The sequence below is a fragment of the Solea solea genome, chromosome 14 (assembly GCF_958295425.1).
Source record: "Solea solea chromosome 14, fSolSol10.1, whole genome shotgun sequence".
Taxonomy (NCBI): domain Eukaryota; kingdom Metazoa; phylum Chordata; class Actinopteri; order Pleuronectiformes; family Soleidae; genus Solea; species Solea solea.
Window position 1 is genome coordinate 21,038,789 of NC_081147.1, and position 23,668 is coordinate 21,062,456.

Here is a 23,668-nt window from a genome sequence, read left to right on the forward strand (position 1 = left end):
TAGATACCAATTTGAGCCAAACGAGCCATTTGGTGAGCATGTTGCATGGAACTGTGACATAGGTGAAAGAAAAGAACCCAAGGCATTTGAAGGTACAGCGTTCAAGTTACAGTGCATGTGAGGTAGCAGGCAGTTTACTTGGACAGACTTCCCTAAAAAGTGTGTATCGACAGAACCATAGTCTCAAACAGGGGTCTCAAAGTGGCGGCCCGGGGGCCACATGTGGCCCTCCAATCGATTTCATGTGGGCCTCCAAACAATATCAAGTTGTAACGAGTCATTTCTATATGTTTTTATTTTTAAATGAATAGATTGATTTTGCATCATAAATGTTTTTTACACTTGTATTTTGAAATTATTCAATCCAATCCAACTTTATTTGTCTTTAAAAGCACTTTAAAACAAACACAGTGGACCAAAGTGCCGTACAGAATAATAGATAAAAGACAGAAAAGCTCACACGAGGCAATAGAGTACATATTAAAAAAAGGAATTAATACGGCATATTGATGATATGAGCTAATAACGTCCATCGCCATGTTGCTTTTCCCAAAAAAGTTGGGCTTTTTTTTTTACTCGACTGGCCCCTGACGAGACCGTCAGTGGCCCACAGGTCATTTGGTCTTAAAACACGTCCTCAATGCAGCACAGACAGGTCATCTCTCACAAGAGTCAGAATAATCCTCATGCAAAATAGCCGTTAATATCCCAGGCTTTGCCATATTGGCCGGCAAAATTGTTAATTCTGTGACTATAGTATTTCCATCTTCAGATGACCAAATTCCGACTCAAAAGAAAGTCTGTTTCTAATCCTAATGAGCAGTGTCCTATCACTTCACTGGACTGATTAGAGACTAGTCTGTGACACTCAATTTTCAAGACCCGAACCCTATCAAAGAACTATCAGTGACGGGACAGCTGCAGGACCAGTAAGTGAATGTCTAATTAACTTATTATAAGGCATTTCTGAGCTGGCTATCAAATCCCTCCTCTAGGCACCAATGCATCCATCTGACCTGATTTGATTGTGCAGTCACATTAATGAGCTCTGTGATGTCCCACATACAGGCTCACCTCACTTTTTTTTTTGCTGTAGCCAAATGCAAAGGAGTGTCTGGAGTGGGGAGTGATTGAGTGTGAGACAGCGAGAGACCGGTGCTCTAATAGATGTACGAGCACTTAAAATGCCCCTACTGGTATTTAAAGGTTAATTTGTTTGTATCTGTGATTAAACGGCTTTCCATTCACTTTTTTTTGAGCGTGCGCTGGTTGGACGTTTAGAAAAATGTCCGTTAAGTTGGCTAATGCTGAATCTGGTCAATGATGTACGAGTATCAGTGTGTGTTTAGTCCTGGCGAAGAAAAAGTGACGTCACCCATGAGATTCCGACCTCCCACTCAGAAGTCTCAATATTTGTGTTTTGGCTAGCACCATGTTGAGATTTTACAACTATAAATTCACCAGAATTAAAGTTTGTTATTAAAGACATGTTCTAGAAGACTGGAAAATAGCGGTAAACACTGTTAAGTCCTTGGGAAAGTGTTTACTGATGTTGAAATTAAAGTGAGAAGTATAGTCTCATTTTCCCATAGACCTCTAATCAAATGGATTTATTTTATAACCAGCAAAGTCGCCTGCACAGATCACGTCAAGCAGCTGTAACGCTGTAATACGATTTGGGAAAAAAAGAGAAATCCTGTGTTCAGTGTGAAAATTCTAGCAGTAGCTCTGAATAAATCAATACATGGGCCATGAAAATAGTCAAAGATGCTGTAAAAACGACGGTAGGTCTGAGGACATCGGCTGAGGAGACGTTCTCTAATGCATCCTGAGGACAGACTGCATTTACACAAAAGAATGTGGCCACATGTGTTCCCAAAACATTTACAAGGTTTCTCTTCAATCGTATTTAACGGTGAATTGGGCGCATTCAGACCCGCACTTAGTGCTGTCTGCCTGTGATCGGCTCTGTCAGGGCGGCTGTTAATACTAGGTTTGGATGTGGTTTGAGAGGCACATTTTGAAGTCTCACCCCACTCTATCTTTATGGGAGTCCTGTGTCTGCGCTGGTGTGGAGGAAAGACAAGGGGCATTCATTTTCATGCAACATGAAGCCATTTGCATTGCACACGTGGCATTCATTTGCAAGACTCCCCTCACACTTTGCATTTAAACAATATTGAAAACAAGCCGGCACAATAACACGGGACGGAATCTAATGTCGCGTGTGTGTTTAATTTTAGATCTAACTTCAGTTACATCGCAGAGTGACACAGTTCTTCACGTTTTATATGTTTTAACCTACTGATCATCCCCTGGTGTAGAATGTGACCCAAACCATTAGGTCATATCTTCAAGTGGCCTGTGAAGGACAGTCGAGGGAGATTTGATTTTGTTAGGATTTTGGGATCAGTGTGCGTAAGTCCTCGGTTTAAACTTTCACTTTATCCATCGAGTGTTTGCCCTGAATCCATCAGCTCACGGCTGAAGTCGGAGAGGTTCACTGCACTGCCCCCCCCCCCCCCCCCCCCCCCCCGAATGTGAACAACTATGAATATAAAGAGGTGAGCTCCTCACGGTATTACAACTCATCCATGCTTGGCAGCTGGTTGAGTATGCCAATACCTGCATAATACAGAATTTTAATTTCTCCCACTTTCTAAAGGTTATGACTTTGGTATAATTTGGCTTATACTGCCTGTCTCTCCTACCATCAGAGTCAAGTATATGTGACTAATCTGAAGTATCATAAATGTTAAATGTTAGTATTTTAGAAAAAAGAAATACTCGTGTATCTGTAAAGGCTGAACTTTATTTGATCCAACAGATGATAGTTTCACATGAGTGCACAGTCTTTGGTAGTTCATGTCTTATAATTCTATATGTCCTTATTTAAAGAACATAGAAGATTGCTCCTAGTCTTAGGATGTACGCTTATAACCAACAACTGGAATGGAAAAAAAGATGCATGAGGAATTGCTTTCTGTTTATTTGGGTCAAAAGCCAACAGGCACCATAAGATTTTTTTATTTTTTTTTAACTAAATTAAATCCTGCAAATGGACTGCCGACTTACCTGGTGTGAAAACAAGTAAGCAAATACCAAAATGATCACACGGAGCATTTTCAGGCAGGAGAAAAATCCAGAGACAAATAGGAAATGACAAGGTGGCTGTTTTAGCAGAGCAGGCCATTAAAATTCCATTTGAATCATAGCGGTCTGCAGTATAGTGAAAAACAGCAAAGCTTTGTAGCACGTAAAGTCTGATGCTGGGACTGTGTGACTCAATCCCTCCCTGAATTCAAAAATGCTGCTCCTTCCTGTGATCAGTCAGCCTGGGGCAAAACTGGCACTGCTGGACTGAGCCAGAGAGAGAGGGAGAGAGAGATGTTGGTGTGTGAGTCGGGCTTTAGGCCATCATACCAAACTTCCTTTGAACCAAACAGCTGTGGGCTGCAGGATTGATATAATATTTAATGAAATAATTACATACAGAAAGAAATCATTGATGAGAGAGTGTACCTTTCATGCTGGGGTATCTGGGGAAAATGCAGTACTAATAGACTTAGCACTTTGGCTAGTTGCCCTCTTCTGCCTCAATGCGTAACGCAGTCCAACTCTGATATTGGAATATGTGCATCACATGAGAATTGAAAGTGTTAGTAATATATGCCTCTGATAATTACGCTCTGTGCACACAAAGGGTGATGGACCCTATTGTAACGTATTGTAATGTGAATTTCTCTGTGAGATATCTATCTATCTATCTATCTATCTATCTATCTATCTATCTATCTACATAACTGAAGGATTTATTATTATTCTCTGAAAAGAATCGCATTTTTAAGAGGCCAAAACATGCTCCACATGAGACATGAGACCCGCCCAGAACACATCTGCAAGCAATGACCTGCCAACAGGAAGTCGGCCATCCAAAACAGGAAGTACCCTGTGTCTCAGCTGTACATTGACTGATCTCCTCGAAACGTCACATGCGAGACAAGAGAACCACCCTGAACACGTCACGAACATCGTAAGAACATAACCTTCACCCAACGGGACCGTCGTCATCGTCAGTCGCCTTGCAGCCTCACGGGAACATCGCTGAATTCAGTTTTTTGCAATCACATTTATATCGTGGAAGACTCAAGCGTTTGTGAATCATATAAAGTAAACGCTTTGACATTTTTTTTTACCTTCCGTTTCCACAGTAATGTTTAAATAATGGCACGTTTTAAAGTCTTTTTGTGAAATAAGGACCTTCTCCTTCCAGTGTAAACCTGTGTGCATATAAACCTACTCAGCAATGAATGAAAAATGGGGAAAATACTAACGTGCAGACGTTTTTTCTTTGATCATGTACAATATTCTCGTAAGAAACATAAAGTAGGTATTTACTTTGAAATAGATTCTCCGAGCTGTTACAACCGTCCGTGTGATGTATACCAACATGTCAATGCTCTCATCATTTCTGCTTACACCGCATCCCCTGCCAAGCGGCACATATATCAAATCCTTACAGAAACTCATAGCTCATCTTTCCTTTAGAAAGCTCATACACTTGCACTGTTACCTGGAACTCCACGCCCGATCTATCTCTTATATTAGGAGCATTGGACAACTTAGCACCTGCTGATAAATCTGTGCTCCCCCTGAAATTTGCAGTTTTTGCCATTGCTTTCACTTTTATGTAGAAACCATCACATGGTTTTGTTTGTTCTGATTGGAAACACTACTCCATCTTGCCCTCTCTGAGTAAGATCAATTTCAAACATTCTTACACGAATAAATCAAACCTCACATTCTGTTTTCCTTTTTTTCCCCCCTCTGTTAAGTAACAGTGCACCACCTTATCTGAAGTGCAGAGATTACCAGTGATTTATAATAGCCATACCCACAACAAGTTTGTTCAATAACAGATAGATGGTGTTGCCTAGCAACTGCTGAGTGCCATAACAGTGACTAGTACCTGCTCCTGGAGGCAGACTCCATTTTGTGGGTTTCTCTGTCATCTAATTGGCCAGGTGGGTAAACACTGATCCCTTGCTTCTCCATCCTCCCATTTTCAGGCAGGGTCTTAAGTGACAGATGGCACCAGCATTATGCTAACCTTCGGACTGAGGGACTGCACACGACTGCACTTCTACCGGCATGCACTGAATTGACAAAATGAAATACGGTGGACATTTATTCCCCCACCGAGAAGTCCATAAATTTAGGGCCTAAAAGTATTCCATATTCTGACAATACATCAACCTGTGTTGCCCCCTCACTCCCAATCAATTAGAGATTATTCAGGAGAAAAGTGCAGGAAATGTGCTCGTGGCACTTCATGCACAGAGAAATCAACAGGCTTCAGGAGCAGGGTGGTAATTATGTGCACGTTAACAGAGGAGCCGAGGTGGATGCAAAACACAATGTCAGCGTTGCACCTTGTGTGTCCTATTTTTTTAAAGATAGACATTATTGCTATACGCGTGTATTACACTAAAACAAAACTACAGTCTCCTGACAGAGGGGGGGGGGGGACGATTTTAAGGCTTAAAAACCAGGTGGTGTTTCACTGCCCTCTCTGGTCTAAAGTGTCAAGTGTGTTCCACCGATGACAAAACTCAGAGAGAGGACACAGCTGCGGTCCACTGACGGACGGACGGACGGACGGACGGACAGAACCTGGATGCACATTTGCATTGAGTAAGAAGCTTTAAGTTCAGGTGAAATTCGTCCAACGGTGATTTCTGTGCAGTATTTGATGTGGTCAGTTTGTTAAATAAATTCTATGTTGTCACAGTATGCAGGTGTTGAGCCAGAGGGCAGTTTCCCCTCCTGTTACTTTGTTTGTTTGTTTGTTTATTTATTTAGATTTGGTTTGGTTTGTTGACTTCCTCTTTCTTTTACATAATTTCATTGAATAGAGCTTGTACCTTGACCCTCCTGCCCCCCCCCCCCCTCACTAACAGTTACTGGTTGACGGAGTGGACTGCGATACATAGCAAACATACACTCAGTGCTGTAATTTACAAGCCACCTGAGATAGAGTCACGATTTGCTTAATTTCAAGGTTTACTCGGTGTGAGGTTTCATTTAAGACGAGAATGACACACAATGACTCCCTCATAATGTTTAAGTCTCTGTAACAACTCTGTTGTTAGATTGTGTCAGTATACAGAGTTCCCAAGGCTGCGTTATTTTACTCAATTAGATTATTTATGTTTGAGATTTGCATTTTGTCAGTGACAGTTCTCTCTCTCTCTCTCTCTCTCTCTCTCTCTCTCCCTCTTGGATTTCATGCTGGTAACAGCCGCAGCTTTAACCACGTCTGAAGTAGGAGAAAGACAGAGTGCAGGGTGAGGGCAGATGAGAGGAGGAGGGAGGGGAGGTGGAAGCACAAGAGGGAGAAGTGTTAGGGTCAGAAAAAAGATTGACCCTAAAGACAAGAGGAGGCTCCCAGTGCTGCAGGAGAGAGGCTGAAATTCAGATTTATTTGTCATCACTCTTCCCTGGAAAGATTTACCAGGTGGATTTAGCTTTTTCTTCCCAAACTAAGGTTTAAAAAAAAAAAAAAAAAAAAATGATTTATGTTGTTGGTAAAATTCTATTCCCTGCCAGCTCCCCACGTGGACTTACTGCTGGAAAAAGGTCATGACAAGTCCCTCATATCTGATGCTTGATGTCATGTGGAGGAGTTATGCCATAGTCCTCATGTACCAGGTGGGGAATCTTTATATTGGCACACCTGCATCAACTGCATGGACAAGTCAACAGACAGAGATAATGCACGTCTGCATTACACCCTTTGAAATTCTAAAGCAGTTACATTTTAGATGAACCGTTGACGGTCTGATTTCAGAACAGATGCTACCGTCCTAATTTTTGACGCCAACACATTTGCAGCATGCACGCTGGGATATGTACGATAACTCTTTGCAGCGTTCTACTTTTATCCAGTAATGTATGTTATTACACACAGTATATGTATTTGATATTTCAAACAACCACAAAGTTTTTGTTATATGAGCTAGTTTTGTTTCACTGTATGCAGTATTGCAGTTACACTATTATAGAGATGCTCCAAACAGCCTTAATCTATTTAGATTTTTGCAGCACCAATGTTGCTATATAACTGTCACTTTAACATACTGTATGTTTAGGCCACTTTTAAGTATTGTGATGTCACATTCATTCACTGATACACAAGTAAATCACGCCTAAGATTAAGTTCTGCAAACTAAAATGTATTGAGTCATTTTAACAAACTACTTTACAAATTACAATTCGGGGGCGTGTGGTCTGTATTCTGTTGTGCAAGACATTTCAAAAGTCGCGACAGATTTTGTAAATCAGGCGATTCATACACACAATCCACTCATAATCGATAGCAGGCACAGTGTGGACGTGTGGCATACAGATAGAGTTTCTCCTGTCCCAGTGTGGCCACTGGGGTGAAGAAACAGATAAGCCATTCCACGCTGCTACATGCAGACAATTTGTGCTGTATTTGCTGACTCAAGAGATCAATACACCGGCTTCAGTGAGTTGCTGCCTCATATGTAAACCTGTCATACAGCCTGCAATTCATATGTCAACAGATGATTGTTTTTTGATGGCTCACTGTTTAGTTACAAATAATAATAATATAATAAAAAAAAACATTTCAGGTTCTTTAATTATTCATAATTGCACTTTTATTCTATATAGTAAAGGAAACAATGCACGTCCCAGCCTGTGGTTCAGTATTTAGCACCCTAGTAACTATTAAATTATTAAATATATACATTCTGTACCCAGGACAGCTAAAATAGCAAGGAGGTCATGGTCGTGGTGTATGTAGACTGTAAGGAAACTACCTTTCTATACATATGTACATATGTATACATATATATATATACATATATACTGTGTATATATATATATATATATATATATATATACACATGTATATATATTTGTATATATTTACAAAATAAATGTGAATTTATAAATATTCCAAAAACTAAAATTGTTCAGTTTGAAAAACAAAAAACCCAAAAGTGTCAGTACTTGTCACTATAATATGATGTTACATATGGACGAGGCTTAACTTCAAGAACAATTTGCTTCTACATGCAAAAGAAAAGTTGGCAGCAGACGCACATAAGCACCAGATTTTCAGTATAAAAGGAACAGTGAAAATCAGCATGGGTTATGTAACACTTTATGTGTATGTCAGCCAGAGCTGTTTAAGTTTTTTTTTATGATAAAAAAAAAATAAAGTATCACACTTCAAGCCATGTACAGTATATATATACATATATATATATATATATATATATATATATATATATTGCATAAGGCTTACATTAGTATTGAAGACGGTATGTCTAGCTGCTGTATCTGTAACTGTATCATAACCATATATAACCATATCACTGTGAACAGAATGACTGAGTTCATTCACACCACATGAAGCACCTGTGGTTTGAGTGACCTTGATTTATACTCGTACGCTTTTCTCGGCTGCTGTCATCCTCACAGCACTCAAATGCCCGCGTGAGCTAATTGCAGACATGGTGTGCGTCGTCAGACCCCATAACCTGCAATACTAGAAGATTATATATATACGTTAGACACCCATTACGTATATACTCTATAGTATACTCATGATATACTGTTATGTCGATGTAGATGCAAATTTTACATTTTCACACCCAAAATAAAACCTGAGTGGATGCTTATTTGTCAAAAGACCATTTTAGTCGTATGAGGTGGTTTCCTCCATTCTGAAATGCAAAATTACCAATTACACCATTTGTGTTCTGTTCGGTATGAATAATTAATCGTTCTCCCCTTTTTCTGAAATAATTATCAATAAACGCTGCAGATGTGCGGGTTTTGCTGTGACTTTGGGGGTGACATTGTTAAAGGGAGTGTCAAAAAAGTGAAAAGTCGAGTGATTCTTCCCCTCTAATCTGGACTAAGACACGAACCGACTGGAAATGCCACACCTTTTTTTTTTATTTCCAGCACTAGGTTTCAAACAAATGCCAGCAGAGGTTATATTGTCTTGAGCTGCTATTTCAGACTCACCCAGGGACCAGCGCTGCTTGTTCCAGTCGCAGACATTTTCACCAAGTGGACAGTATGACTTGACATGGTGGAATGATTTTTACCCTGGAGAAAGTGAGGAGTGCTCTCTTTACTCCTGTACACTGAAGTTTCCCCAGAAGTGCGCTGCACGGTGACCGACAAAGACAGAAAGAAAAAAAAAAACACACACACACACACACATAAAAACAATGCCTGACTTGAGGAATCTCAGTAGACTATAAGTAAGGCACGGACTGATGAATTCACCCAAATTCTCGCTTTCTCTTCACAAACTCAACTGTGTGTCATTGGAACCCTTAAAAGAGTGCAGTAGTTTTACTTGAACTGTAACAAGCAAGTGAAAAAGAAACAACTCTGTCGCACAAGTTTTACATTCCGTGCAACCAAACTGCACTCTTAACTTACATTTCATCATATTTTCTCCCACATTGCAATTTCTTGGAATAGTCTCTGCTTTTGTCTAGTTATCGCTCATAAACTCAAGGACAGATGCCGTCTGCCTGTTTTTTTGGGGGGATTTTACAAGCTGTGTCAACATTAGTTTTGCGGGTTATCCAAAATCACAAAACAAATGGCAGAATGTTGGCAAATGTTTCCAAAACTGGTTAAGATGTGTGTTTCAGAATGGAAAATCCAAATTCCCTGTCGTTTGAATTTACTGCATGTGCTTAAGACGTCGGAAGCCAAGAATCATCGACTTCTTTTGAAAGCAAAACAATGATTTAAAAACCTTTCTTTTTACAATACAGTGGAGCTCTTGTATAACAAAGAGCGTCGCTTGATTGCTCTATGACTCACAGATTTCCACTGTGACTGGAACAAAGTTAATGCCAATCCCATTACATTGTGTAAAAATTGACTTTATGACGATCACTTCTATTTAAAAAAAAATAAAAAAATAAAAAATACGCTCACGTTTATTTTAATGAGGAAACTTCTCATACACCTTGTGTGAATGTGACTCGCCATTGTCACCTCCCTACTAATCAATACTCACATCACAGCTTCATTAGCCACAGTTAGGTGTGGAATGAGCCACAAATAGAAGAGCAAACTGGTAACCCTAATTATTTTTTTCCCTTTCACCTGCTCTTAGCTCTAGCAGGAAAGTGTCGGCCTCATCTGCTGGTCTTTTAATACATATAGTTAGTATTTCAATTTACCTTTTAATGAACAGGTTCCATGAGGTTAGATAAGTTGCACAAGTTCTCACTCCAGTAGAACTTGCTTCTGCTCCTGCTTCATCAAACAGACCATCCATTTAATTGATATTTGAAAGTATATATGTTCTGGAGTTGTGCATTCTCATACCGAGATCTTGAGCTGCTTCTTAGTTAAAATTACCATCTTTAATGTTTACAGGTTTTTGCTAAATTGTACAAGATAGAGAATAAGAATATTTGAAGTGTCAAATAAGCAGTTTTTTTTTCCCCTAAACGTGCAGGGGTGTCAAACTCAATAACAGAGGGGGCCAAAATAAAAAAAACTGTGTCCAAGTCGAGGGCCAGATGAGGTCAAATAACCATCTATCCATCTGTCTTGCCTGATTTCCTCCTCAGTAGAACAACACAATCAGTCCTGTAGTCACATGTATCTTATATCTCGTATCATGTTAAAAGACAGGAAGCCAAATACAAATAACCCCCCCCCCCTCTGGTTCCGGCTCTGTGTTTTGTAAGTCCACATTTAATTTGTTAATTTAATTTACTGGCAGCAAGGAAACAAAAATGCTGGAAAGACATAGCATATTATCTCGCGGGCCCAATACATTTGCATGGCGGGCCGGATTTGGCCCGCCGGCCTTGAGTTTGACACCTGTGCCCTAAAGCATCACATGTGTTCCTCTGTGCTGTGCTGTGCCGTCATGTTGACCGTGTTTTATCCGATGCTGTGTGACGTCTGCCTCCTGTGTGCGCCTTGAACGGCCCTTCATGCTGTCATACAGTCTTTATTCTCAGCGCGTGTTTGCTCATCGTCTCCGTCCACATACGTGATCGCTCGTGTCTCGTCCTCTTGTTATTGGCCCTGTGGCACGCATCGGTGTAAAAGGTAGGAAGAAGAAAAACAAACAAACAAACAAACAAACAAACAAAGCAACTGAAACAGCCATCTGTCATTGTTAAGGCGAGTAGTTGGCCACTGTCTCGGGAGACTCGGACGAGAGTAAATCCATTTATTCATGTACCGCCGATAACTCGGGTCATCTGTACACGCAGACACAAAGACGAGAGGAAAGGGGGAGTTGTTGAAGGGGTACACCGAGGCACTTTTCACGCTGGGCTGAAGAAAGAAAGAAACAAATAGTGGTTGATAAAAGAAAGGACCTAATCACCAAAAACAGCCTTAAGGTTCCTCCTAATCCCACAGGAATTAGAAAGGGGGAGATAGAAGGATTTCTGCAATCACATCATTTAGAGCTTTTATTTATTTATCTATTTATTTATTTGCCCCTGCACGACATATATCAAACCTATCTTGGGTCAACTTCTGTAATGGTTTATCTGAGCAAAGAAGCGTTCGAGGAGAGAAAAAAGAGCCAAAGGGAAGGCCAAGAATGACAGGGAACGAGATACTGTGTGTGTAGACATGCCATGAGCTGCTACACTGCTGCAACAACGTGTGTTTACATTTTAAATCGAATGCAGATGGAAATGGGACTCTTTCTTTTTCTTTTTTTTTGTTTGTTTAGCTCTCAGTGCGGCGAGTCACTTCGAGACACTTTAACTCTTCACATTTGACTGCCTCTCAAGCAGCAATATAGAAAAAAGCTTTTCACAGCAGTTTTGTAGCGAGCAGGAAATTACCAGTGTGTTTTAGCCTTTCATATTTTTTTTTGTCCCCTTTCCCCCAGGATAGGTCTGTATTTGCAAACATTTTCTCAGTCATACACTCTTTGGTGGGCATAAGAAAAGAATTATGTATAAAACCATTGTTAATGCTGCTGCTGCAAAAAAGAAAAGAAGTGATTTTGGATCCAAATTCAGGATAATTGTTAAACACATGTTAACGGTAAGAAACTCAAGGACCTTCACAGAGGTTTGCATTTCTCAAATGATTTATTTTTTAAATTACCTTAACCAAGGTTTATTTTAAGACATTTGCTGTAGCAGTAACATCTACATGGTTGTGTGTCTAAATAATTGAAGATATCTTAAACATGGAATTTAAAATAGTAACAAAACAGTGCAAGGAATAAACAATGGTCTGTATTGGTTGGACTTAAAAGCTGCAGAGTATTAATCATTTGGAGTGAATAGTTTCCTAAATTGGGTTTTTTAAAATTGGTGGAAAAGTATAAATGTAAACATTGGGCGATTTGACAAATGATTTAGACTTTAAGTTTCTTTATTTAGTTAGAGATCTACTGTATTTACTAGTAAATGGTTTGTATTTATATAGCACTCTTCTAGTGTTTTTGTTCTTGTTGCGTTTTGTGGATTTAAACTCAAAATCGTGATTCTCTTATTTGTGTACAACTAATAATGGAAAGGCAGAAAATCTAGTTTGTGGAACTATCAGGTTTTAATCCATAACAGTAGCTGTATTTCACCTTTAGGTTTAGCCTTTAATGAGGTTGTTTAGGCAGAGAGAATGATAACTATTTAATACATTGGGAAGACTCTTTTTTGGACTGTATGTCGGTTTTAATCTAGAGCCACTTTCAGGTCAAATAGTCAGCACTGTTCCTGTACAAGGAAAATTAAACCACATTGAAATTGCTTATTATTTTTGTCAATATTACATTCTTAGAGGGCAAACGTTGTGAAAACACGTATTTTAAATTTCAAGGATCTCTGCCCTTAATGTTACCGAAGCTATAGACACTAATGGAGTTGTATAATATGGGATGAGATGGAGATGGAATAAATGTGAGTATTTTGATTAAAAACAGAAGTGGCATCTTTCCATGTGAAAGTGAAAATATATATCATGGACATCTTGAATCTTTATCAGCCAGCATCAGGCTGAAAAATAAATGACTATTCCAATATGGATGGATATAGTAACTCAGTATTCCTCCAGTGGTCCTGCATGGATTACAGTACTTTCATAATTCTTCAGGTTTTTGTCTCAATTAAAATAATACAATCCGTGCACACGGCATTCACTCTCCCGTTGTGTGATTTAAACTTGTTGGAACAGAAGCATGGAATGTCTCAGGTTGCCACCTCTCTGGACATTGAATGATTTATTTGTCTCCTGGATGCCGGAACCATGACAAGGTGTCAATGAAAGTCAGGATCATGGCTGCTGACACATGACACTTTTCATTTCATTCACTGCTATGCAGTGGCACCTCTTCACATTTAATCATTGTTGTCCATGGGAACCTTGAGATGTGTGTTTTTTTTGTTTTTTTTCCCACACTTATTTTACTGTGCTATTAAATAGCATGCCCCGTTGCCTTGTCCATACACACTTTCATTAGCAAGCCTCGGTTAGATGTGTTCCACAATTTAAAAAAAAGAAAAAAAATCACTACAACTGACTCCTTGGAGGTCTTTTATTCTGAAAATGTTATATAGAGACGAAGCAATGGCAGCCACTCGCCGCTCTCCTCTCCACTGATATCAGGGATAAACACATGTTTACTCTGACAGCATGTGTAACGGGATAATAAATGCATATTAGACCTGAGTCTTTGATGAGCAATATGAGATGCAGGCCTCGAACGAGATTTTATAAAATCAAAGCGGGAGGTTCAGAGTGACATTTATCTTTTTTTAGGGCATATAAAAGTGTTCTTCGGTGCAGATGGAATCCAACCAGCAAACAGAGAATTTGTGTTTTTCCTGATCTTTCTGTAACATTTACAGAATTCCCCACAAAAGTGATAGAAGAGATGCATCATTTCCATCCACACAGGCAACTATTATTCTCCCTGCATGGAACCATTAAAAACTGAGGTTGATTAGTTTGCTGTAGTTCATTGTCAAGGGTAAACCCAGTCAAATGCACCTACATAGATTTATGCAGGAAGTAGGCAGGGGATCATTATGTGACATCTGCAGTGCCACCAATGTTGGCAAAAATTATAGCCTGGAGTACTGTGTGATTGGCACTTAATGAGCAAATGTGAGTGACAATGAGCTTTAGCCGGGGGATACGAACAGCATGGGGCAGCGGTGGGTCATGAATCTGGAATAATGAAACAGTAAATGGTCTCCATCACTGGTATTGATTTCTCCTAGTCTTGGTCTGTGTTTAATGTTCGCGATCTTTCGCCGACATCATAGCCACTCACACATAAAGCGAGAACCACTTTATTGTTATTATGCATGTAGAAAAAAAAAGAAAAATAAAGGACCACAAGGATAATAAATAAGCTGTTCTTACCATGATGGATCATTTTAGCCCATATGTAATGCTTAAAGGGCTACCTTACTGGAGCTAAAGCTTAACATTGTCCTGTTGGAGGTTTGCTGTCATCAATTTTAAATGGAAAGAAAATGAATGGGTTTGCAGAAATGATGCCCTAGAAAAGGACTTGTACTTGACTCCTGCTCTGTTGTCTTATCAAGTCTTTCATTAGCATGATGCTGCTGGAGCATTTCCGAGCAGCACCAATCCCCCCTCCCGCCCCCCGACCCCCCCGTGGAGGCCTTCTCCTCCCCATCCCCAGCCATTATGTGATCCCTCATGGCTGTGTGACTCTTCTCCACACCCACCTGTCTCCCATCCCCTCTACCGCTCACATCCTCATCAACAACTGCCTTCTCTTCCCACAGCTGCTCTTACTTTTTAATTTATGTCTCAATTTGGTCTCGGCCGCTGAGCGGCGAGAATGACTGTTTACAGTAACAGAGATGCCAGATTTTGATTTGATGTTTCATCGTCACATTTGGCACATTTCAATGATCCATTATTTCACTAAATGATGATAAAAGAGTGATGTGATTGTTCCCAACATAAGGTTATGTATGCATCATTACTAACCTTTGAACACCTATTGAAGTGGAAATCTGGTGAAAGATGGAGATATACTACTGCCTCTGTGTTTGATTCACGTGTTAGCTTCTCATTGAGCTTAAGTTACCCTACTACTGTCTATCTGTCTGCTGTTAATTGTCTGACTGTCCAAGGGGTCACTTGACAGGCTTCAAACTCGGCAGGCAACTTTCTAAGGGCACAAGTCAGTGCAGTGCCAAATTTGGTGGCGTTTGGATGAAAAGTGGAAGAAATATTGGTAGGAAAGCAACAGACATATCACTTAAAGAATTTTAAACCCTAATTACCCAACTTAACTCTACAAAAACCTAATTCTACAAAATGTCACAACAGTCTTTGCAGTAATTGTTTGATATTTCAGTCAAAAGCCCTCGGATACTCGCATGAGTAAAAACAGGGCAGGCCCTTTCATCCCTTTTAACTCCTAACACGGAACAGTAATACACTTGTGTTCATTTTTGAATGAACAACTTTCACTTTAGATTTTTTTTTAGAACAAGGTATTCTCTCTCCTCTGAGACTTCCTAGCGTTAACTGCCAAGTACTTCACAGCTTTTAATTGAATCCTATGGATAAAACAATTTATCCAAGTATTGGGAGTGTTTGTTTCACTCCTACAGGCAAGGACGGGCTGATTTGATTTGAATGATCAGAGTTGACATATTTTGTTGAAGAAGTCTGGTGTTTCTTGTGTCAATACATAGACTGAAATTATATTGACACGAAACAAAAAACAAAACCTTAGAAACTCAAAATTAAGATGCAGAGTTGAAGACATTAAAAGCCATCTTCATGTTTAAGTTGTCAGCGAGATGAGACGCATGAGTACGTAAGGTAATCAACAAGACATTAGTGATCATCAGCCGGTGTCAGCAGGACTTTTGATTGCACGTTGTTTTTTTTTTCTCAACGATTTTACATCCATGCCTCAAATAAATCAAATAAAATATTGCCATATTTGCACAGTTTTATTTCAGTCTGATCTTTATAACAGCCCAAAAATAACACACTAACAGTTTAGTAAACAGATACAATGTGTGCGTCCATCCTTCCTCTTGCTAAAATTCCGTCTCTGTGTTGCTTGGCAGTGAGTCGCACGTTGCTTGGGAGGAAACGAGCGGATCTGTCGCCGTCTTTATCCTCAAAAACAACATTGTTAATCGTGTCATGTTGCTAAATGGAATGCACGCCGGAATTTGCACTGACATGTCAATATTATTCTCACCTCAGTATTGCAGCTTGCAAAACACGAGGAAACATAGTTAATTGCAGAAATACCAAGATGATGAATTAACCAGATTTTTGGTCTACATAAAATATCAACCGTAACATTTGGGTTTAAGTTGATGCCGTGGCTTAACCGTGAATATATGTGTCCTGTCACTTTAAGTTCCGGTTAAATTTAGCCTACATCACACCGAGCCGTCTTGGCTCACCATGTGAGGATGTGCTTCAGCTTTGACCTCTTAACTGGTTAAAAAAAGAAATCTACACTTATTTTTTCCCTCACACTGACTGACTGACTGTGATCTAACACATTTGGCACCAGTCAGCCAATAAAACACAACAACTTTTTTTTTCCTCAATTACCTTTTGAGTTTCAATGTGACAAACTACTCAAAGCTGAGTCATTATGTTTATTTTAAACAATGCTGTATGAAATGTGGCATCTGTCATCTGTCTAAATAGTAATGAATAATGTATTGGCCATATGTCTTTATACAGTGTTATTCTTTTCAAATTTGGCAAAGCTGCAACTTTTCAAAATGCCACTTTTAATACATTATGCCTTTGAGCCGCTGTTGTTTGGTCTCCAGTGTCATTCCTCACACAAGTTACTAACCGTGATTCGATAGTTGCACTGTATTCATAACTCAGTCTACCTCTTTATCCTCCACATGAGGGTCGCAGGGAGCGGGGTACACACTCTGGCCCGGGACCGGTCGCCAGTCCATCCCGGGGCACAAGCTGTGTGTCAATCCAGGGCCTGGATCTTCACGAGTGAACAGCCAACGGAGGAGATGACTCAGTCGACTGCTCACTCAGGAGGAGACGGTCTAGCCCACACAGCTCACGGGCTCCCCCCACTTTCTTCTTCCGGCTGGATGTACACCGAGAGGTTAAATGTCACAGTTTGAAGTCCTGAATCACAGTTATTTGCTGATATAACCCCTAATCGGCCAACACGCCCTAGAAATATTTACACATATCTGATATGAAAGCGATACATCTAAAATATATTAAATGTTGTAATGTAGTAACAAGTAGCAGTTTCTTGGTTGTACCAGTTTTATTAGTTTTGTGAGTATTTACGAGTTTTCATATAATAAGAAAGACTTCTGGGATATGGTCAGCCGGGCAAAACATCGGGCACATTTGTTGGCCGCGTTCAAAGGAGCCGACGACTTATGCGACAACTGGGTCAGCCCGCGTCGCGGTGCCGTGAAATCCACCGCTGGATTGAGACGCAACCCCAGAGACAAACACTTACACCAACCAGACAATTTTGAGTGTCCAGTAAACCAAATCTGCATGTTGTTGGGCTGTGGGAGGAAGTCAGCGTATGAACTCACATGCATAAACTCCACAATAAGGCCCTTGGTCGAACCTGGAACCCATCCGGTGACTTTCTTGCTCTGAGGCAACAATGTTAGCCACTGTCGTATAGGTGCCAAAAATCCTCACACGCAAACACGGGCCCCGTGCACATGTTAGGGCCCCTGGAGTATGAATGCAGTGGGTTGTGAGAATGGGTAATGGAGGACAGTGTGGGTCCCGGGATCATGGCGGATGGATCCTCCATTGCGAGGGCGATGAGACCTGAAGGGCGACAGGGAGATGGAGGCACTGAGGGAGAGAGCAGCCGCAGCCCAACGCTCTGTTAGGCGCCTAATGGAGAGACAGCAAGGAAGCAGCAAGCACTGTGGGGCCCACTGCTCACAGAGGAACACTGGAGGAACATTAACTCCCAGACAGGGAAGAACAGTGGAGCAGCAGGGGCTGCTGCAACACTGGGGCGTCCGTGATTGATATAATCCATCGATTCTGCATTACAGGAGTTGTTTGATGGTGTACCATTTTATTGGCCCGTGGCACAAAACTGGGTACATCTATAGGGAAATGATAATTGTGTTAATCAACACTGCGCTCAGCAATAATCTGATATTAACCCAATTAAAATAATAATCATGGAAAAACCTCTTAGGTCAACAGCATTTTCTGATTATCTTGGCGCGAATAAAGTCATAGTCTGAAAAGGTAATACTGAGGTTAAGACATGGTAAACATCATCACACAAATTATATCTTATTCAGAGTAAGGTCAGATCATTAAAACTATTTGTTACCATCCTCAGTGGATTTATTCTGCTCTTGTAACTCACTCCAGTGCAACTGCAAGGACACAACCTGTGTTGTTGGTGAGTCAGACTTTGATGCAAAAACGTTATAGTTCTACCTCTGATTTACAGCTAATTCCAGTGCTAAACATCAGTATCAACAATGAATCATCGTGTAATTATGAGTTTAAAAACACCAAATCTTCCCCCGGTTCATGACCTTTTGACTTTAAGGATAATTGTGTGTTTTTTTTACAATTTCCCGAATGTATCTTTAATATTGCGACTTCTCTGTATTGAGACACTGAAGGTGCGTATGTAGACATATTCTTTGATCTCAGAGTCCAGGATAAATACAGATAGTGAGACTCATTTTTATATTTCCTTCAATTTAAGCAGGGGACTGGATGATCAGATACAGCACACAACTCTGTCTACCTCAGAATGCTGATATCACACTTAATTGGATCAAAGTCTCCCGTTGCAGCAAGCCATAAAATTATTCTTCCCTAGTGGTGGAGCTATTTTAATGAGCTCGTTCGCCGACATCTTTACCTTGCTCAGAAAAATATGCGGTTTCTATACCCAAACAAATAATAATAATAAAAAAAAGCTTCTTGAGACTAAATAGTGCGGCTTTACTCAGATTTGTCAGATAATTGTGATTAGTTCTGGAATATGTGCACATTGCTAATCATGTTTTCCCTTCCGTTTTGATTAATTAATAGTTAGTGCTCGTATTGGCACTTTCACAATCATTACAAATCACCGCTGAAGCTGTGCCGAGTGCCTTTTTTTTTTTTACAAACCTCAGTCAGACGTTAACGGGGAGCGGTTGAGATGAATAATTAAAATAAAGGTACCACGGCTGAATGACAGGATTGGAGCATGTTGGTTACATAAAGGCTGCGAGTATGTTGTTCAAGGGTGAGCAGCTCTATACATACGATGCACACCTGGGAGATGACGATAAGTGCAGATTTGCACGTTTGGATGGTAATGCAACATCAAACCCCTGCATTCCACCATCTCGTGTGAAGCATATTTAAGATTGCTCGCAGCATGCTGCACGTTCAAAGCTATGATAGTCACTGACACCCCAATTATGGCAGCGCACTAAGAACACTAGTGAACAGCGAGCTGCGTCTCCTCCGGTTTCAAAACGCATCTGTTGTGTAAAATCTATTATGACTACCCAAATATGACAACAAACATTGCCTCCCAATTATAGCTACACCTTCATCTGGGGGAGCAACTCTGCAAGTGACTCTTTCAAGAGTGGAGTCAGAACCTTTAAGTAAACGGATGCATTTTTGTTTTGAAACACCTAGTTCATGTCAGAAGTGTGTGGAAAGTATTCCCTCATTAATTATGCGCCACAAATAAAATCTCCATATACTATGAATTTATGTACATATACCAGACTGTTAATTTGGTGAAAAGCATTTATTAGAATCCCCAAGACAAACTGAAATTTGCATCATACTATGATGTATGCGGGATATAACTTGTGAAACCTCCTGTGTGAACGGATATTCACACTTAATTACTCTCTTTCTCTTTCATCATTGGCCCATCCGCTGCCTCTGTGTTTCTATGTGGGAATGGATTCGTCGAAAAAATACACAGAGGGAGAACTAGGTGAGAGAGAACTAGTAGCTGAAGCCCCCAGAAGGACTTCACTGCACTCCACTCAATAAGAAAAGCCCTAAATGGATTTCTGTGAAGGAACTGCTCAGGGAGAACTGAACAGATTGATGGATACACGTTCTGCATGCTATTACCAGTGGAACAGCAACACCAAAAGCCTCTCATCGACAATTACAGCAGAGGGAGCAGAGGGGGAGATAAGGCCAGGGGAGACGTTGCATTTCAGCAAGATATTAGGTTTGGGTGGGAGAAAAATAGATCCACCAAGGCTTATTCAGTCTGTTTCCTTCAGTGTGTTGAGAACCTTGGCAGTATTACACAAGTGTGTGTGCAATTCAAATCCTCTCATTGTATTTCTGCAGATTCAATACATTGCAAGGTCACTTGCAGTCACCTGTAATTGATTATTACAAGCAGGCAGCACCAGACTGATAAGCTTCTTTCCCCCATCTTAACGCTGAACCTTTTTGACAAAGACTATTTTCATCTCCAGACTGTCGACAAGGGAAGTGGAGCCCATTAATACCGCAGACCCAAGCGCTGCTGTCTAACATCTGTGATAAAATCTCAAGTCACAGATTATGTGATACCCTGATATGACAGCCAAGTTTTTTTTTTTTTTTTTTTCTTAAGGCAACAATACATTACACATCCACAGATCAGTCAGTAGTTTCACACACGAGACATGTGCGCATAGGAAATCCAGGTGTCGTCGGGAAGCTGCATCAAACTCCACCGCAAAACCGTGTAATCCAACAGTCGAAATCACTGTATGGGAATAGGGTTTGAGATGAGCCACCGCAGAATTAAAAGGGACATAAGGCTTAAACAGCGCAGTCACAGGCACTTTCCAACGCATATGACGCACAATAACATTAGTTTCTGGCGCCTTTGATTTGCTGTTCCACTACTTTCTCACACACAGCGGGAAAGCATGTGAGTTGGCACCGCTTTGGAAGTCTCACCTGGACACACAGCAAAGGAAAAGGGTTGCAGGTGTTGATTAGACGTCAGCTTCACTTTGGGAGTTGCTGTGTGAACGGGGCCATTCTTGATTTTAAAGGGCATAGAATGGATCTGGGAGACTGCCAAAGGTCCACCATCAAGCTGCTTTTCATACGAGGAAAACAAGGCATAGGAACGTGATTTTTGTGCATTCTCTTCTGACACTGAAGTGACTCAAACGTTGTGTCTGATGCTGATGTGTAGCATACTGCACACAGGGTAAAATCAAGTATCACATCGAGTTTAAAATGTGATACCACAAACATCACAGAATCAACGCATCATAATCTTGTAGCTCCTTTATTGATTCAAAGAAAACAAATCTTTTAATAATCACTTGGTCAAAAAGAGCTTACTTATGTCATTAAATAAAATTACTTCAGCATTAAATCGCATTGGGGAAAAAAATGCATGTCAAATCACTTCTTGTTTGTTTTATTTCATCTGTGTGTGTGTGTGTGAGAGAGAGAAAGAGAGAGAGAGTCAGGGGAATTTCATTATGCATGACAATTATTGTTATTTTTCCATATTTCTTTGCATTCTCTTCTCCAGCATTGACAGACCTCAAGGCCAGATTGAAAAAGAGTCGAACGAGTTGGTATGTGGGCGTGTTGCCGTGTTGGTATGTACCAGTATATGCACAGTATCTCTGGGCAAACGTTGTGCACAGTCCAGTAAACATGTCCACCTACAATCACCAATCCCTGCCACGGAACCTTGCCACTGGATTAGCACCTCAGCGATATACCTTAAAGTGAACTGTCAGTGTGTAATTATATTCATTGAGCCACTATGCATTTTACATTTTCGAATTACCCATCATATTTTAAATATTTAAATTTGCATTTATAATGTAATAGTTCTATGCTTGACATATTTATATGTACCACTCTGCATGACCTTCAGAATCGCCCGCCCCCCTCCGGGACAACAAATAAAGTGTTTAGTATTGAATTTTAAAAATCAGTCCTACGACTGATAAATGTCACCCTAAAAAAGTGAAGGATGTCAATCACTGTGGCATTTGGATTGTTGAGGTAATGAATCCATTTAAAGTGGACCCAGTTTATGTTCTCCTGTTGTCTGGTCTCCTTACACACCGCTAACAAATCTGGAGGCAAACAACCTTATTACACATCACCCCATACCCTCCGTCTCTATGTTGTGAGCAGTTTAGGAGGAATGTAGGTCGTCTTTAAAAATCCACCCCCATACCCCCTTCAGGTGGAATCCAGCCCACATCTTTGAGGCAGGAGAAGTCTTAGGCTGCCCACTAATCCTTCCGGTCATACTGAGTTTCAAATTCAATCTCGGTTTTCTCATTATAGGTTTTGGAGATACTGAGACCCCATATTGGTCAAGAGATAGTTCCGCTAATCTGATAGGGTTCTGTAGTAAGGCCTGTAGAAACCAGTGATCCTCGATCCATGTGTTAGGGATTTTAACAGCAGACAGCAAGTGGTAAATTCACATGAGAGAAGACAGTGGGCTAAGGCCAAACAGTGAATCTAAACTTACTCGCTGTTATTTGTTTGGATATCTTTCCCCAGATATCAGAAATGCTCTGCACTTACAGATCTTGTGCAAATAAAAAGTTATTTAAAAAAAAAAAACTGCCCAAGCTTTTGGTAAATCAGTGTAGAAATTATTTAGTGCCTTTAAAATACATTTCTGCTGGTATGCCATGTCAGCAGCCACTAAATGTTATTGATTCTGCAAGTAACTTCATCGCAGGGCTAATTTAAATCCGGCTGATGTTGACTTGCCAGCGTGTGTTTAAGATTATTTGTGAGAGGAGAACCATCGCTTCAATACGACTGTACAGCAAGCAACTGAGTGGGACAGCATCTTTGTAGTGGAATATATTATATGTTATTCAATATATAATACACTGACAAATGTAATGTTTTAAAGCATGACTCTCAGTATTCAAGAATAAATAAATAAATAAAGTGCGACTTTGGTAGATTACAGTTGTGGTGCTTTGGATACACAGGCTGTTTGATTATCATTTCACAGCATTCTCATTACGGCCACACTACTTTAACTTTGACTTTAAAACTCAGAATTTCTGACTTTATTCTTAGAATTCTGACTTTAAACTTAGAATTTCTGACTTTATTCTTAGAATTCTGACTTTAAACTCAGAATTCTGACTTTATTCTTAGAATTCTGACTTTAAACTCAGAATTCTGACTTTATTCTTAGAATTCTGACTTTAAACTCAGAATTTCTGACTTTATTCTTAGAATTCTGACTTTAAACTCAGAATTTCTGACTTTATTCTCAGAATACTTTCTTTATTCTCAGAATTCTTTCTTTAAACTCAGAATTCTGAATTCTGAGAATAAAGTCAGAATTGTGACTTTATTCTTATTCTATGACTTTAAACTCAGAACTCAAATATTTGTTTCCTGTGTGGCCCTAATCCTCTTCTGTACATACTCACCCCATGTTTTGATATCAGTGATGGTGTCTTATGTGTAGGGAAAATAACAGTAACTGTATGTCTGACAAGAATGTAAGGAGTAAAATCCCTTTTTTTGTTTTTAACAGTAAGATCAATACATGGTAGAAAATAGGTCAGGATATGTCTGCGTCAAAGCAACTCAGGGAAACAACAGAACACATCACAACACT